The sequence below is a fragment of the Perna viridis genome, chromosome 3 (assembly GCF_037379345.1).
Source record: "Perna viridis isolate PV_CMFRI_1.1 ecotype Kerala chromosome 3, ASM3737934v1, whole genome shotgun sequence".
Lineage (NCBI taxonomy): Eukaryota > Metazoa > Mollusca > Bivalvia > Mytilida > Mytilidae > Perna > Perna viridis.
Window position 1 is genome coordinate 33,122,002 of NC_142447.1, and position 18,185 is coordinate 33,140,186.

Below are 18,185 nucleotides of genomic sequence, written 5' to 3' on the forward strand. Positions count from 1 at the left end.
TAGTTTTAAAGAATAAAAATAATTTGATAATACATGTATCAGAAATCGTGAACTGGCGGTTCCATTTGAAAATGCCACCAAAGACATTTTTAAGCTCGACCCAAAACAGAAGAAATTATCTTTTCAAAGCCTAAAAGTATTAATGATGGCAATTACCAGAATCAAAATGCAATTGCTGTAGCTAGAAATTAATTAGGTAGCTGGACATGATAATGAACCCCCTATTGAAAATATTGATAATGGTGGAGACATATTATCTTGTCCTGGAGCACTCAAAATCAAATCAAAAATCTGATTGCAGCCAAACAAAAAAATAAACTACTTTAATAGCCAAGTTAGGGTCTAATTGACAGGGGATCTGTGGACCATGATAAAGGACTGGACAATACATTAATATAAAAACTTGAACTACAGAAAAAAAAACTGATTTGATGTGACAATTAATGGACATGTTTTAAACTTGTTAACTCTTAATAAACATTTGATCTGCAGGGTCAATTAAAGTTTGTTATATTACTAATGTACCTTTGGTCTTCATTGTCTATTCGGCCTTAGCTGCTATTCCAAATTTTGTCCCATGTTTTTTTTTAGAATGACCCATTGAAATTGAAAATGTCCCATTGAATTGAAGGGTAAAGGGGCCATAGTCCCATTGGCAAAATTTTAATCCCAATAACTGATTTTGGATCAGAATTTCTGCCTATTCACTATGAAAAATTTGTTCCAAATTCCCCAAATTCTGCAGTGAAAATTTCAATTGTGACTTGAAAGGAGGTTTTTTGTACTCATTTGTATCGTTTAGTTACAAATCTCTGATCATTCAGAATATATTAGCAGTGAATTTACTCTTCACATACTTATATGAATGAACACGCATGCAATGTCAAACAATTCAAAGTGTAACAAAAAATAAGTACTGTTGGCTATAATTATTTAGTTTAAAAAAAAAAGCATTCTCTTCTTTTCAAATACTTGCCATTAGCCCCAGTTATAAAAGTAGTTGTACATCTTCAACTGTGCCTAGTTCAAACAGGACGAAGGAAAAATGGTGATTGACATATACACTGATTAAGAATTAGTGCACAATACTACATGTACATTTAGTTTAGCCAACACATGTGACTGTGTTGGTGTAATTATTTCAACAAGAAAGATTTGTAAACTGTAGGCAGAAAACCTCCTCTCTAATCTACTGTATCAAAAATGTCAGCAATTCTTACAGTTCCTCCAAACAACCTCAAGCATAGATGGAGTTATCCAGAGGTCACCTCATTGAACTCAATACGATGTCAATGGAAATTGTAAATTATGGTCCTTGTCAAGGGTTTTAAATAAATATTCCAATACAATGAAAAAAAATCCTTTCCCTAATATACATTTCATATTTTCAAAAGTCATGATTTTACACTCTCTTTTTCAAAATTGCATGTGACTTGGCCCAATTCCCAAAGCAGTAGGAAAATCAATGTATATTACAACACTCCTTGAAATCTTCATGTTTCTGATTTAAAGTTTTAAACATCATCTGTTAGCTAGTGGCCAGGGTAATTAGAAGGAAGCACCAAAATTCTCTCTCAAAACCATAAATAATAGAAAACTTACAAAATACCCTATCTGCCCCTGCCTTTTGTTCTGTGTAGCCTGTTCTGCTTCAGATTCCATGAAAATTGGTTCTTTCCTTTTATTTCAAATTTCATCCTAGCCTAACTTTAAACCAAATACTAGTACTTTACATGTCTGTACATATTCCTTTTGGTCGAGACATCAGCATTATAACAACATAATCATACATAATCAATAAGGTTTAATGTAATTTGAGTACAAATAGCTCAGTCCTTCATATGCAAAGCGTAAAATGAAATTAAAACAAATTCAGGTATGACATAAAAAGAATTGTAAGTATGTTGTAAATTCAAATGCACAACAAGCCTTCCTTTTGTACAATGCCAAAGAGATCCATTCACTTGCTCTCAAGTTATTGTCTGTACATCATGAAGATACTAGTTTCTGGCCCTTTTTAGCCCCTCATTCCATATCAATTCAAGTCAGAACCCCCGAAATCAATCCCAGCCTTCCTTTTAGTGGTATGACACTTTTTGGTACAATTTCAAAGATTGATTGATTGATTGTTGGGGTTTAACGCCCGACAATGTCAATGAGATCCATACACAAGTAATTAAGTCACTGTTCGTAAACCTGTTTGCTTTTGACCCCTAATTCCTAAATGGTTCAAGTCACAACCCTAAAATCAAACCCAGGCCTTCCTTTTGTGGTATGACACCTTGTTGTACAATTTCAAAGAAATCAATTCACGTCCAGACATCTTGAAAATGCATTTCTGGCCCTTTTTTTGACTCTCATTCCTAAATGGTTCAAGTCACAACCCTAAAATCAAACCCAGGCCTTCCTTTTGTGGTATGACACCTTGTTGTACAATTTCAAAGAAATCAATTCACGTCCAGACATCTTGAAAATGCATTTCTGGCCCTTTTTTTGACTCTCATTCCTAAATGGTTCAATTCACAACCCCAAAAATCATCCAAGTCTTTTTTGTGGTATGGAGCCTTATGGTATAATTTCATAAAGATCTATACACTTAATACTCAGTTATTGACATGAAGTGTCTACAGATGATGGACAACAACATACAATGTACGATAATTACTATTGCAAATTTTTTGCTATTGTATAGTAAAACTTACAGGGTCATTACAATACTCTTCAGGCAAAAAAGCACTTGCCAACTTGACAAGTAAAAAATACTTACATGAACCACCAGCAAAATGCAATTTTACATGCCTTTGGTGAGTTGGCTTAGTGGAGGTTTCACACCTTTCATCATGCCCTTTAATGTACACTAGAAGTATTTCTATATTAAATGCACAACAGACGTGGTTGTTTTCCATGCATTTTGTAAGTGCTTTGCATGCAATAGAATCTAATTGGCTGAAAACAGCATTTAAGGAATAGGTCAAAATAAAAATTTATACAGTTTAGTTTCTTTGTACATATTATCTTGGTTATTTCATGTTCATTGTTGTGTCTGTCTGTTTTCCCTGTCTAGTCTTAAACCTGGATTGCATTCTTTTGATTTCCCCAAGAATCTTGGTTCCCTAAGTTACTCCTTTGTCTTAATTCTGCTCCTTCTTGCATCCACCAAGACATACATTGTAGTATTATTTTTTTTATGTATTTGTTATGAGTCTACATGTTAAAAAAAAACAAGCATATCTGTCATTTATTGTGCTGAATTGAACAGGTTTTTATCATTCCTTAAGAGAAAATCCTGAAAAAACTACCCCATGGTCCCAATTATTGACGAAGCCGATTCTTTTCAGACAGTATGGTATTTATCGATGTACATGTATATAAGACATATAAAGGAAAACCATGAGCTTATTCTGCATTTACTGAGGTTTTTTATCTGTATGTCTTTAGATGGTGTATGCCTAGACAGAAGGGAGGGCCTATTGAAAAGCCATCAAACATCCATATTTACCACTATGAAATACAATATAGGGACTAACTGCGATGTTGATAGTGTAAACAAATAGAAATAAAGAGCTTCCCGGAGTGCAGCATGTTCATACTGCAGTGGTCAAACTCCGAACAACTGGGGCAAGTGTGCACACAATATTTGTTTCTGAAACACTTAAGCACAGGGATTTACAATTCATTGTAGACACAACAACTGGTTTGGACAAAATCTGATTGAAGAAGACAGAAATGGATTTTCAGAAAAAAAAACAAAAACAAATTTAAAAATCTGACAAAAAAATAAGTCAAAGTACTCATGTACTGAATCAATTTATATCGTTTGTTTGAATTTTTATCCCTCAAATAATTGTCAAATTGCAAAAATAAGGATGAGCTAATAGAAAAGTACACAAAATAAATCACAACAAAATTCATGTGGCATCATAGTAATATGCCAGTTTGTGTAATATTAAGATTTGATGTCGGTTTACATGGAATACATGTACTAGATGAACGAACACAACTTTCCAACATACTGCATAAATGAACTACAAACTACTAGTTAACCTATTCCAGTTTCTAAATTTTCAAGTCAAAATTTAATTTATCAACCTCCAAGGGGAAACTGTCTGTCAAAATCATTCATACTTAATTCACAATCCTTGAAATAAGTCATGTACTTAGATACATGTACATACAAAATGTACCTCTCAACTACATGAAGCTAAAACTTTTTCTCAGTTGATAAACTTTATAGCCCTTGTCACACAGACTTTTTATTGTAAAAGCACATAATTTCTGGGCGCTTAGTTCCAGAGACACATATATTAACAAAAACTAGTTAGAAACTACCTATTCAACAATCTCATTGATGATGTCTTTAACTACTTGTTTTGTCTTGCTTTCATTCCTTGTTAATTGCTTTGATAATGCTTTACTTATTAAAATATTTTGTTGACCTTTGATGTCAAGATTTTTTTTCATATAATATTTTGAATTGTGAAAAAATATTTCAATGGGCTTAAGCTACTTGAGAAAAAAAGGGAGAAGTGACTTCTCTTTTAGAGACACACTAGGTAGAAGTGGGGAGTAATCAGGGAGAAGTGAACGCATACATGCATCATTTGCTAAGGCTTTTTTTTTAAAGTATATGTTATATGTTACTTACATGCAAATAATATAAGCAGGCATTTTTATATGTTTATTTTCTTTTATTGAGATAAATATTACATTTTCTTAAGCTACATATGTAAGTAAGTACAATGAAACTTCTCCAAACCGGACCCTCACAAAACCGGTCTTCCCTTCAAACCAAAAGTCCCGCCAATATACATTAAAACCTGCGTGTTTTGTCTTCAATAGACTGGCCACCCCCTAAAACCGCACATCGGCCGGTTTTTCAGTTTTAGTTACATATTTCAAATAAAAACAACCTCTCAATTCCAGCCACCCGATTCTTGTTCACCTGTAATAAATGTGTCAACAAAACTGTAAATAATATTACATAATTAATAATTCATTCAATGACCGGTTTGCATTTCATAATAGATGAAATAGATGACAATTGAAGGGGACAGTAGTTAAAACAACAAATTTAATCCTGACATTATATTTTGTCACTGGTTGGCTGTTAATTGGTGTGTACAGACGTCAAGCAATGAGGGTCATTTAATACTATGATCTTTACAATCTTTTAACTGTCAATTAATGTGACATGTTTCCAAGCCAAAACAACATAGGGGTAAAATTATTAGACTTTGTTGATAGGTAATTTATAAAAACCGAATCATTTACAAATGATGCAAGCTTCAAAATGTAATAAAAGGCCAAAGGTTTTGAATTGGCATTGAACATGTCTCGACCAACAAACTGACAAGGTGAAGGTTATAGAACACATTAATGGGAGCAGCTCTTAGAATGCATTGCTATTTTTCACAAAACCAGTCACCCCTATAAACCAGCCATTTTTTCTTCTCCCAGTGGTGGCCGGTTTGGACAAGTTTCACTGTAAATATTTTGGACAAAATGAAATCAACCTACTGACTGAATGACTATTTTCATAGAATTGAATTGCTATCCTATACCTCTACCCCTACCAAATTAATTACAGCAAAATTAATATATGATTGAGTAAAGCAAAGCAGCTTGCAATGAATTGTCCTATTGATTTTGTCTTTAACAGCACTGGAATAGAAAACTTCGGGAGTGACATTGTGTTGGAATTTTCATTTTGTTCTCTTTTTTTCCCTTGTCCATTTAATCCATAATGATTTCTTGTTCAAAATATCCAGTCTCTTGATATAAGTTGATCAAGAGTATCAATAATCATGTTAAAATTTATTACTGGCCAATCAAGACTGAAACTTCATCGACACATATAGTGGCGGTCAGCATGAACTCATCTCAAGCTTAAGAAATGTTCCGTTGAAATGGAGAATTTACTGTTCAGTTATAAACAAGAAGATCAAAAGAAACACTTTGGGTTTTCTACCAAATTAACAATTGAAATAAATTTAACCCAAGTCCCAAGAAACCCCACAACAAATTTGCACATTTCATAACGAAATATGAATGATAAAACATGTATTATTGTAAGATGGATTGAAGAATGTTCATTCCATATCCTGTCTTAAACATTTGAAACAAAAACTGATTAAAATACTACCTTGTAACCAAAAATTCAATATATTTTGAAGATTTTTACAATTCATTTTTTCGAACGGGCGCCATTTTTGTTTGAATTGTTGTTGGAAGAGAAATAACTGTGGTCAATATACTGTTAAAGGAATGAGTTCCATCCTGATCATGGGCAATTTCTGAAAATGAGAGGGCAACTTCACTTCACATTTGGTGTCTACTGAGGGCGAAGTGAGTGACCCTAGAACAACTATTTTACCCAAATCAACCAGTAGTGATTCTTTGAAATAATCACTTCTCCTCCACCATCTACCCTGTAGACTCTAAGAAATCATAACTTGATAAGTCTGTGTAGTTACGATCAACGACTGAAAAGCATGTCTCTAACAAACACTGCACTGAATATGATCTGGATCTCAAACATGCTTTATGCTTATGCTACCAAAACTTTCTTCGATTGGGAAATTATACATCTTTTTGGGACAATTTTAAGACATTTTTTTCACATATTGGGAATATTTCTGTAAAGGAAACAGCCGAAATTCAGAGGTAAATTAGGGCAAACAAAGTCACTGTCTACAACAGGGTTCAACTAGTTTTATAATGCCTTAATCATACCCTTAAATGTAAGATAAAAAATGAATTGAAACAAACACACTATAAAATTCATTCGATAATACATCCAATTCTCTCCATACAATACATGTACATCAACATACACCATATAGACAAAATGAGATATCCACTTAAAGAACCCCCATTTACTGAAAACTAGCTCAGAACATATTGAAGAAAGAAAATACTGTATCATAAAAACTACCAGCATTATAAATAATGGGTCACTACAATTCCAGTGGACTGGATTAGGCCCAAAAAAAATGTCTTTTTAGGGTTACATTCCTCCCAAAAATAGGGTAGGTAGGTAGGCATTTTCGTTTTTTTTTTTTTTTCATTTCATTTTTTCTCAACTAAAGTTGAGCCTACATTTGTAAAATAGCATCATGTTTAAGTCATGAAAGTGTATGGTTTTAAGTAGAAAGTTTAATTTTTAACATACACACCTATTAATAATGTCTTTTATTACAATACACTTATTTTTTGTAGGAATTTCGAACAAATTTCTCTGTTCATTGATGTATTTTTTGAAAGACAAAGTGAAAAATGCATATTTATATGAATAAAGTGATATCAAAATGTTTCATTCATTTGTTTTATTACACCTTGAGTATGAAGAATGTCTGACCTATATGTTATAGATGTACAAATGTATGTCTGGTACCGTAAAATAAGTGGCAACAGTTATTGTTAATGTTTTTCTGTCAACATCTTAATGATAAAGCTGAAAAAACTCTGTAAGTACAATAAGTCTATTTGGAAGCGCTGACACGAGAGATTTGCTTTCTTGGTGACAGCATTTATTATATTTTAGTGCCACAATACTCGTGGCTTCCATTGTGCTTATTGTCAGTAATACGCTTGGATTTACGTGATATAAATCAGTCTCCTATTCAAATGGTATTGTGACCTGGTTTTAAACGTACTTTCGGTTTTACCGGCAATGATCTGTATTATACTTGAAATTGGCAGAAATTACCAATTTTGTTAATTTTGGAGAAAAAAATTATTAGGGTCAGTAGGGGAACCCGAAACAGACATATTTTCTTTTTTTTGGCCTTAAGGGTAGTGGTGTCAAGTATTTGATGTTTAGCAATACTGAAATATGTAGTGGTGCAATTAGGGGTCAGTCAGAAAATAGCTTGCCAGACAACCTCTAGCATTCACTTCCTTTGAGATCAACTGGGGTAAACAGGCGTAAGAACTGAGACGTTGTAATGGGAACCAAGGGACTAAAGTTACTTGAACCAATCGCAACAAAGAATTATAAAATGATACATGCATGTACAATGTACATTGAATTATAGAAGCACTTCAAATATTTTTAGGTCTCAGACATATTTCCAAATAACTATAATTGTTCTTATAGCCTTAAAATCCAATATCTGTTCTTTCCCTTGTTTAAAACTGTAAACCAGTTTCTATCAGGTTTGATGTAAATGGAAAATGTGAAAGTTGTCTATTGCTTAGTAAAAAGCTTTCAAGATGCAATATGTGATATTCCACATAAGGAAAATGCTGCCAAATCAGCATCAAAATATACAGTCTTACACGAAATGTGTGAGATTTGACGCTAAATTGTAGTACTGGTACATGACATGTACAAGATGTGTGAACATGATAAAAATGTGCAATTCTTGCAATAATACAAATTAATGTGTCTGATGTCAACTTAAATAGTCTGATTTTTAATGGTAAATTCAGTTTTAAAAGTTGGTTTTCATCAAATGGACCAGATGCTGCACAAAAGACAATGAATGACATCATCAACATGTTGATGAAAATCAAATTTATGCATGTTCAATATTCCAATTTCCTAAGAAATTTTCTACTGGAAGGTGTATGGGATCCGAATATAGTGGCATACGCTACTTAATTACCGAACATATTTACCCGAAATTCACAGAGGCATTTACGTTAGTCATGATTTAGTGTTTATTGTTGAGGTTTATCTGACTGTGCTGTCACCTTTCGGCTGGATTAGAACCGGAAGTTACGAACTATTATTGATTGAACTGGTTCGATTTAAATACATTACTTACCCCCTTGCTCCTGCCTGTCGTTCTAAATCATAAAATTCCCCAACCCAGGATGCTTGTTTTTATCAGTGTTTTTTTTTTTTTTTGTTCTTTTTGTTGTTTTTTTTTTTGTTTAGTATCATATCTGAAAAACGTGATAAACCAAATGTCACGTCATTTTAGGACCGTTCTGCCTAAAAACCAGGCAGGGGGTGATTCATCATATCTTTACTTTTAAGATAATCAATGAAACTGCCATAAATACATTTGTTAGGTTTTAAAAAAAAACAACTCTATCGATGTTGGATCTGCTGAAATATTTTTTGACTGGTGAAAGTGTAAAATTCTGACAGGAACTTTTCCCGTCCTTTTTCCGTAATAGAACATAACCAAAATCTATGTGTTAATGAAAAATCAAGGGAACCAAGGTGATCGCGGTAATCAGAAGAATGTAATCCAGGGACAAAGACCAGACATGGAAAACAAACATACACAACAAAGAACATGAAGTAACCAAAATCATACATACAAAGTAACAAAAGTAAATGAGCAACCCGGACTCCACTATAAACTGGGAGTATGGACCAGGTGTCAATTTCACAAAAAGTCGTAAGTGTGAAATTGATGGTAAATCATGACGTCACAATGCTATTTTAGTTTATGACGTCATTACTTACGATCAATTTTACACTTACGACTTTTTGTGAAACTGACACCAGGTGCACCGGTAGGGTAAGCGTCCTTTTCTTTTCTAAAAACACCCGCCAAGTTGCTCATAAAAAGTCAAGTCCGGTGTAGAAAACTATGACACGCTGAATAAATCAGTTTTCATGGCGCAGATGGATACATCATAACGATCCACGAGTTCATGATGACGACCATAAAACTTCTGTAATGATGACTTCCAATAATTAATATCTCAAGTTGTCTTTCCACCGAAAAAAAATCATATCAAATTTAACCCGGGGATATCTTATAATAGATAAATATTTTCCATGACTATTAAATTGTTTCCATACTCAACCTTAAACATGATGATTAAACACACAGGTGTCTGCAAGGGTTTTCTTTAGAGGTACTAAGAAAAGTGGGGCTTTGTTTGTTGTTGGGTAACGAGAATTCACATTGTTATAGGTGTAAACGATTTTGGATAGTTTTTTATATAACATGTTATCCAGGATGCTTTTAGATATTTATTTTCATCCAGAATCTTTTCAGATGTTAATAAGTATCCTGGGTGGTATTTCATGGGATGTTTTACACATAGTTTTTCATTTAGGATATTATTTAATTGATAAATATTATACATTTTATCAAGAATACGAATTTTGTTCACTCTATGTGAACTATTTTCTGGATATTTAAAACTGCAGTATGAAATAATATCCTATGTATAATTAGGAATACCCCTAGCTTTTTCATAATAAACTATGGTAAGTATCATTATTCATGGAGTGGAAATAATGTAATAGGTGTGGAATTTTTTTTTTCATAAAATTGAAATAATATCATCCGAAAAAAAATAATGTGAAATAATTTCCACGGGATAAGATTTCACCCTGACAGTATTATGTCTTACATTAAAATCTCCAATGGTCAACTTTTATTTGCATTTTTATTTTTGAATATAGTTTCTATGAGGCCTACTGAAGGATTTTCAATCAAAAAATATTTAGGGTTTGCTTTATATCTTGGAATATTTTTTGACTGGTTATAGTGTAAAAATTCTGGCGGGAAATTTTCCCGTCCTTTCTGTGATAGAACATTACCAAATTTTAACATTAAGTTTTAATACCTCAAGTGGACTACTTTTATTTGCACATAAATTGTCTAATACAGTTCCTATGGAGCATAAAGAAGGATTTCCGATAATAAATATGTGGGATTAAGAAATGCATGAATCACTAATTATAAGCCTCTGCTTGAATTTTAGGCAGAGCTGTACTTAAATGAATACGAATACTTTATGTTAATCCATTATAGCTAAAGACACGGAACTTTATATATTTCCGAATTGCACTATTATAAATTGTGTGTGTGTGTGTGTGTGTTAACTTAGAATAATACTTTCACAATCATAGACCTTTAATTAAAAGTCTCTGATACAATGATGCAAAAACAAAAACATAGTAATAATATATATATATATAATATTGTGATGAGTAGTATAATAGCATTGCTAGTATCATAAACAAGTGCTATGTATTTTCTGGTCTTAAAACAATCAGAATGATATCGCAATAATAATTTGATAACAAATTTATCTTCAGAGGATGATAACCATATGATATTTGTTGATATTTTTGTTATGTAGGTTACAGACCACCAATTCAACCAATGAGCATTTGGAACGTAGGCAAAAATAGTCCTACGCAGAAATTACCCCTGTTCCTCATAGTGCTGTGAAAAAAGTTCTCACCTTATTTAAAAAAAATTAAACGGTTTCTGAAAGGAAAAACATTTCTGTACATTTTATAGGTGCATTTTGCTTCTTGTGATGTGAAGCCTAATCTCCATAATGATTTTTAAGTATACCCCTATCTTGTGAAAACACTGGGATTTCCCATGCTATTTATAGACCCTTCACTTCCGGTGACCAGTACTGCACTGCAAGTCTGCTAACCCCACATGCCATTCTGAGGATTGTGAGCTGACATATGTAGAATCATGCTGATATATAGTCCTCTGCAGGTTAAAGTTAAGGTAAAGTCCAGAGAAGCCATTGAATATTGTGAAATTAGCATAGAAGCCTATGGAAAGTGGAATTAGTGGTTTTTAGCCTATGTAATCCATATTTGTGAACAAGATTTGGTAGAATAAACTATTTGTATCAGGTTGTACAAATCTAGTATGATATTTGAAAATACTAAGAATATGTAACACCTACAGATATAGATCTTCTGCCTAATTCACCGGGTGTGATGTCTTATGATGTACACCAAGACAATCTTTATAATACTTCAATATATTTATAAAAACATTCCAGTTCAGATTCAAATGAAACCGAAAAAACTCCCATTCATCAGCGTAACACGCATGTTATATTTTGTATGTATCTCTTTTTTTTGTATGATTTTGGTACAAAATGATAGAAAATTATATAAATACATATTTATAAAGATATTAACTGACAACAGTGATGTTTTTAAAGTCTGGGATGAGTTCGCCTATACCGACTTAGATCGATCAGCATATATATGTCTTATTCATTCCGGCGGGTTGGGGTTTTCGTCTCTTTGACATATTCACTATACCTATTCTCGTCATATTCACTAAACATGGTTGATTGATTGTTGGTGTTTAACGCCCGAACAGCAATAGTTCAGCTATATCCAGGCGATGAACATGAAATGGACGATAAAATGAACATGAAATGATGATGAAATGAAAAAAATGGGATGGGAAACAAGGATTATAAGGTCGACGAAGGCCACTTTAAGTAGGGAGAAAGGGTAGGGTCGGGCAATTCAGCCTCCTGCGACAGAGAGCAAAGTTTCCTACTCCTAATGAATACCAAAGCAGGGTTCTTTCACGTGCGAGGAACCTGGCATTTTCCAAACACTTTGCACCACAATGGTTTGCGGTCTGGTTTTCGATCGTATTGTGGCCTGACGATCCCAACATGTAGCATGCCAGGATTACCCCATTCAATCCCCTGAGGCATACAACCCAGTTGCTCTGTGGGTTGAGCGCCCTGGCCCCGACCAGGGTTCTGAGCATTTTAGACGCCTTTTACGACATGCTCAGTGCTGCTGTGGATCTATTCTTTTGACACCCGGACCCACATGGGGCTATTCACTAAATGGACAACACATTTACCATCATTGAAATTTTAAAGAGACTGTTACAGTAAAAAGAGCATTAAAGTATATTGGCAATATCTAGAAAATCCGAGTGCTATGATGAAACAATTTTGAAATAGTCCAAAAGCAAATATTAATTATTTAAATTAATTTTCAAAAATCAAAAGTTTGCGTACTATTATAAATTGTTTTGCTACTGGAAGAATGGCTCGCTTGTATGCTTTTTTTATTTCCAGAGAGTCCACATCTGATTCACGCCACTTGTAGAGTAGGCCAGAGGATGTAAAGCCACTTGTAGAGTAGGCCAGAGGATGTCAAGCCACTTGTAGAGTATGCCAGAGGATGTAAAGCCACTTGTAGCGTAGGCCAGAGGATGTAAAGCCAGTTGTAGAGTAGGCCAGAAGATGTCAAGCCACTTGTAGAGTATGCCAGAGGATGTCAAGCCACTTGTAGAGTAGGCCAGAGGATGTAAAGCCACTTGTTGCCTAAAATAATATAAGATTATAGGATACTTTTAAATCATAGGGCAAATATAGGGATTCTAAAATAAATCTATTTAAACGAGAATCGATATTTTGAATATGTCAAGCAGACAACAACCCCATCGGGATGAAAAATGCCAGCTCAAGGCCACCCATGGGTCTTCAATGAACGACGAGGAAACCCTCACACCACATAGCAGGCTGCAGCTGGCCACAAAAAAAACATTATACACAGATCCATAAATATAGGTACACGAAATAATTGCCCCAATATACTCCAGCAACATATAAGTAAACTAGAAGTGAAAACGAAACAAGACATAAAGAGGCCAGAAATTAATTCTTGACTTGGGCAAAAATGCGGCGAAGTTAAAGTACTTTGTCGTGATCACAACCCCCGTTTTAAATCTGCCACTATGGAAAAAAATAATACACAATTAAACGTGCCTAAAATCAGTTCAAAAAAGTTTAAGTCCCTTGTTTAAACATAAATAAAGGATCTCAAATGCTCAAACAAAGAACTACCGTAGCAGTTAACTAACATGCTAGCTCCTGAACAGTTTAAACCTACAAAAACTTACGTCCTCATCGTATGTAGTGTCAATCCAAATTTTTATCGTACAGGGATGAGAACCATTTACCTCCTAAGTCATACAATAAGGATACAATTCATGTCATGCCGAAAAGTTTCTATGTAAAGACCCTATGAGCGAATCAATGTTAATGCCGAAAAATGCTATCTTTTAGGATTTGACAATATTATAACTATATCCTTTACGAATTACATTTTTCAACGATGTAATCAACTGCTTTGGGTAACTATTAAGCTTATACCATGCTAAGTGAAGAATATTACCATACAATATCACAATACAATACTTTTTTTGGATTGTATTGGAACGGGAAGTTTACATCAAAAGATTAAGTGATGGGTTAGCATTGAATTTATGTAATATACGCAGTTTCCGATTCAAACACAGGCGTCAAATAAGGGTCATATATATCATTAATAGATAATCCAACTCGTCCGGACTTTATACCATCAGGACACCGATATCTATATATAGCTATAGCCAGATGTTTAATCTTGCTCCGGATGATTGAAAACATTCGGATCATAACGGTTACGAAAGAGTACGCAATAATTCGCAAGGGAACCAAAATTTTAGCGGAAGTCACCTGATTTTAGAACATATCGCATTTGTACCATTTCGGATGTTGAAAGTTAGCCAAAATCAGTGACAGTGAATTCTTGACTATAATCGACTTTGAAAATTCCAGTCTTTGATTAACATTTGGTTTATTCTTAGAAAGCTCTGCAGGATATAAATCTTATGTATAAATATTGAAGTCGTCGTTGTTAAGAGCCAAAGTATGGCGCCCAAATGTGTAAAGGTTTTTTATTAAAAATTCCAAATGTTGTTTGGAAGGGTCTTTATTTATTCTAGCCATAAATTATGATTCGTACAATACAGAAAGAGGTCTGGAATCAGTGGTGCACTATTGGTCCCTATTGAGAATTCCAATAACTTGATAAACGGTATCGCCAACGCGAACGAAATTGTCACTCTAACATGAATTCGAGTGCTGTAAGCATATCAAAAGAAGTCAAATTAACGTATAGTTACATGAAAAAAAAAGGATTTTAGTGAAGGATTTGTATTGAAAGTCAACTGTATTTGTACTTGATGATGCCTACCCTTGAGTTTTTGTTGACATTTTTGGATATGCGGAATTAAAGTCAAATTATATCCCAACAGAAACCAGGTAAAAATATCAGCGAACAAAATATCCCCACCTACCTATCCTATTTTTCACAATTATGAAACCCCATACGCACATATATTTCTTTCTGTTTGACCTTATAAGCATCCACCTGCATTAGGCAAGTTGGTCAAAATAATTTGTTGTTTTCAGTATCTGGTTGTATCGTTGTCTGTTTTTACACATTCCCTGCTCAATTTTATATTCTTAACTATGTTGATTCCAGAATGTTCAAAATTTGAAGACTTGCAAGTTTTTTTTTATCTCACGTCCATTGAACATCATTGTGATCATTCTGGAATCAGCATTATCATGGAAAAGAGAAAGTGTCAGTACGAAGATATAAGATCACACAACTGCTGGATAATCTCGGTGAGCAAAACGAGAATGATAAAAATTGACTGAATATACACTAAGTATGAGTGAAGGTTGTTGAATCTGGAAAAGTGTACCCATAACATTATTGTCATTAATTGAACAGAAAGAAGGACAGACATTTACTAGTATTACTGTTTTAAAATGTCAGAAGGGGGTAATAACTTTCAAAACAACATTTTTATATATATATATATATATATATATATATATATATATATATATATATATATATATATATATATATATAAAATTGTAAAAATTGTAATTTTCATGTGTGAAATTGACAAAAATTGCAAATAATGTCATTGTATTCCCTTTTTTGACGACCCCTGTTTGGAACCCCTCCTTTTCAAAGTGTCTGGACACGCGCATGTCCACAGGCAGGAAATGTTGGTCGCTAATGTGTTTTGTGTCCTTATTTGATTTTTTTAAAAGTTTATTTTGGAGAAGTGTCATCGTTCTATTATCCTGGATTTTATTACTTTGTTGTCGGGGCCTTCCAGAGCTTATTCAGTTGAAGACCTTTTGATGATCGCTTTAAATATTTCCTGTTTCCTTTTTCTAATTATTTATATATACTTTTATTATTATCCAAAAAAGAAATAAATTGAAAAAAATAAATGTGAACAGAGGACAATTTAATTAAATATTTTCTGCATAATTCTTTTAAGCAAGTCATTCTTCAAGATAAAGAGATGCTTATATTCATATGACTGTCTGAGTTTTTTTTTAACGTTCTTTACTACCCTGTTTTTATCAATTTAGGTCGAAGATCAGAATTGATATAGCAGTCGCTAGAACCCTCCGATTTGTAAAACATGTTAGCATCTGAAATCATCTTACACTACCACAGGAAAATAGTCCCACTGGCATACCCTACTAAGATTTTAATGCAGATAGTTAGGTCCACTTCATAGGTATTTTTAATGTATCATATTTAATTCTATGCCATTTACGCTAATAAACAAATCCAATAAACAACTTTTACTGCGAACTAAATAATAATGCTAATTCATTTGATTTATGTTAACAACGATCCAATTAAAAATAGTTGACCTCTAATCTCTTATCAATACCTGTTTATTTCTATGGATTTACTCGAATAAACCAATCGTTCATTGTATTATATTCAACATGTCAATGTATCAAAGTTGCCTGCAAATACAATATTATAAGACGAATGATAAACCATTTGATATTTAACTAGAAATGGTAATGAAAAATCGAGATTGTAAATCTAGATCTATAAAGTGGTTCCAGGCAGTGACTACTCTCCCTGTTCCAGGCTAATATTTGTCAATCACATTTTTGCTAATTAAACATTAAACAAAAGGGTAGCATAACCCCCGAAACCATCCTGATCTACCACCCATTGTATTGTGCATTTTTACTACGGTAAACACTTCGTGACATCGAAAGCCCGGAGATGACAAACTAAAAAATGAAACTTGTTTATAGACGATGGGAAGATGGGAATTTCGATAATGCATTTTTTTAGGACTGGTGTCAGTCTGTGGTCTGATGATATTGCTTTTTGTAATAATAATTATATTTGGCTATTTGGCATCGTGTTAAAATGCTAGAGCTGTAGGTGCTTCATGGCCTTAAAATATATGGTGTGCGTTCACCGCATCAGACATAAGTGTTGAAATTGTATTCTAAGACTTCTGTATTTATCCCTGGCATTTATATTAAAGCTGCATTAGCTGTTGTTTTCATAATTTGTTTGCTTCTGTTGAAATATGCCTTAACTTTGAATTATTTCTAATTATTTTCCGCCATTACTTCCGAAGATTGCCGACGAGACATTCACCTGGTTTAAAAATACTTTAACCTTGGTAAAAAAAAAAAAATAACGGATACACACGTACGCACGTCTTGTTTTCATTTCATTACATCTATTTCTTCATTAATTTTCAAATAAATAATGACAATTACTGACCATATTTGTGCCACATTATATCACAATGCGTAAATTTCAAAAGCAGCCTAGCGTTATATTCGAGCTTTTTTCTTTTACGGCTGGAGTTCGTCGGTCTTCTTTGCCGTTGATTAACCACTTTCGCTTTGCAATCAGTTTTTTTTTTAAAGAAGCGACCCTTTCAGCACATGCGCCGATTAAGGTCACCAGAAGTGACATGCATACGAATTTATCTAGGTCGATTTTTTTGTCTTGCAATCTGTAGGTATTATCGGCATTTACTGCTTCAATTGCACTACTACAAACTTATTTCGTTGAATCAGCAAACTTCTGTAGAATCAGAACTGAACAAATTTGGCAGCTAATGCAGCTTTATAGTACGTGTCTCTGAAACTAGGTGCCGTGAAACTAAGCGATTTTACATGACACGCAGGTGTCTATACGATAACTTGTAGGACTTGAGCTATACAGCTTTTCATCTGAGAAATGTAGCTAGTTGAGAGGGACATGTCTCTAAGGGCGTGCTTTTTTCCATGATTGTGGCTTAAGTTTGAATGATTTGACAGACAGTTTCGACATGGAAATCTTTAAATTGAATTTCGACTTGAAAATTTAGAAACTGGGAAGGACAACTAGTAGTTTGTAGTTCAAGTATGCAGTATGTTGAATGTTTCGTGTTAATGAATTCATCTACGTATTCCTTGTAAACCAACATCGAACCTGAATATTTCGCAAATAGCGCACTGTATGCTACGATGCATCGTGAATTTTGCTGTGTGTTTATTAAATGTCCTTCATAAGCAGAATGATTAATTCAAAAATAAAATCAGAGTTCAACATCAACTACTTACAACAATAAGCTTGCGTTTAGATGCGTTTGAATTCTATACCACTATTTTACTTTTCCTAAGGTTTATCCCATATTTTTGCAATTTTTCGATTATTTAAGGCGTAAAAATTCAAACTATCGATATAAATTTATTCAGTACATGAGTACTTTGATTATTCATATGAACACCGCGTTCATTTTGAAGGGAAACAACTCATGTATGCTCTCTGGAATATTCATCACGTGATCCTTCGTCACATC

General features: G+C 33.5%; 1 protein-coding gene across 10 annotated transcripts in view; it reads right to left on the minus strand.

The window, feature by feature from the left end:
* The window catches only part of LOC148621928 (uncharacterized), a 74,371-nt gene extending 65,650 nt beyond the window's left edge, over positions 1 to 8,721 (minus strand). For all 10 annotated transcript variants that reach the window (XM_088576793.1, XM_088576786.1, XM_088576794.1 and 7 more), the window contains exon 1: positions 8,623 to 8,721. The gene's annotated coding sequence lies outside the window, so the exon portion shown is untranslated. The remainder of the gene's footprint in view (positions 1 to 8,622) is intronic.
* Positions 8,722 to 18,185: the final 9,464 nt, after the last annotated feature.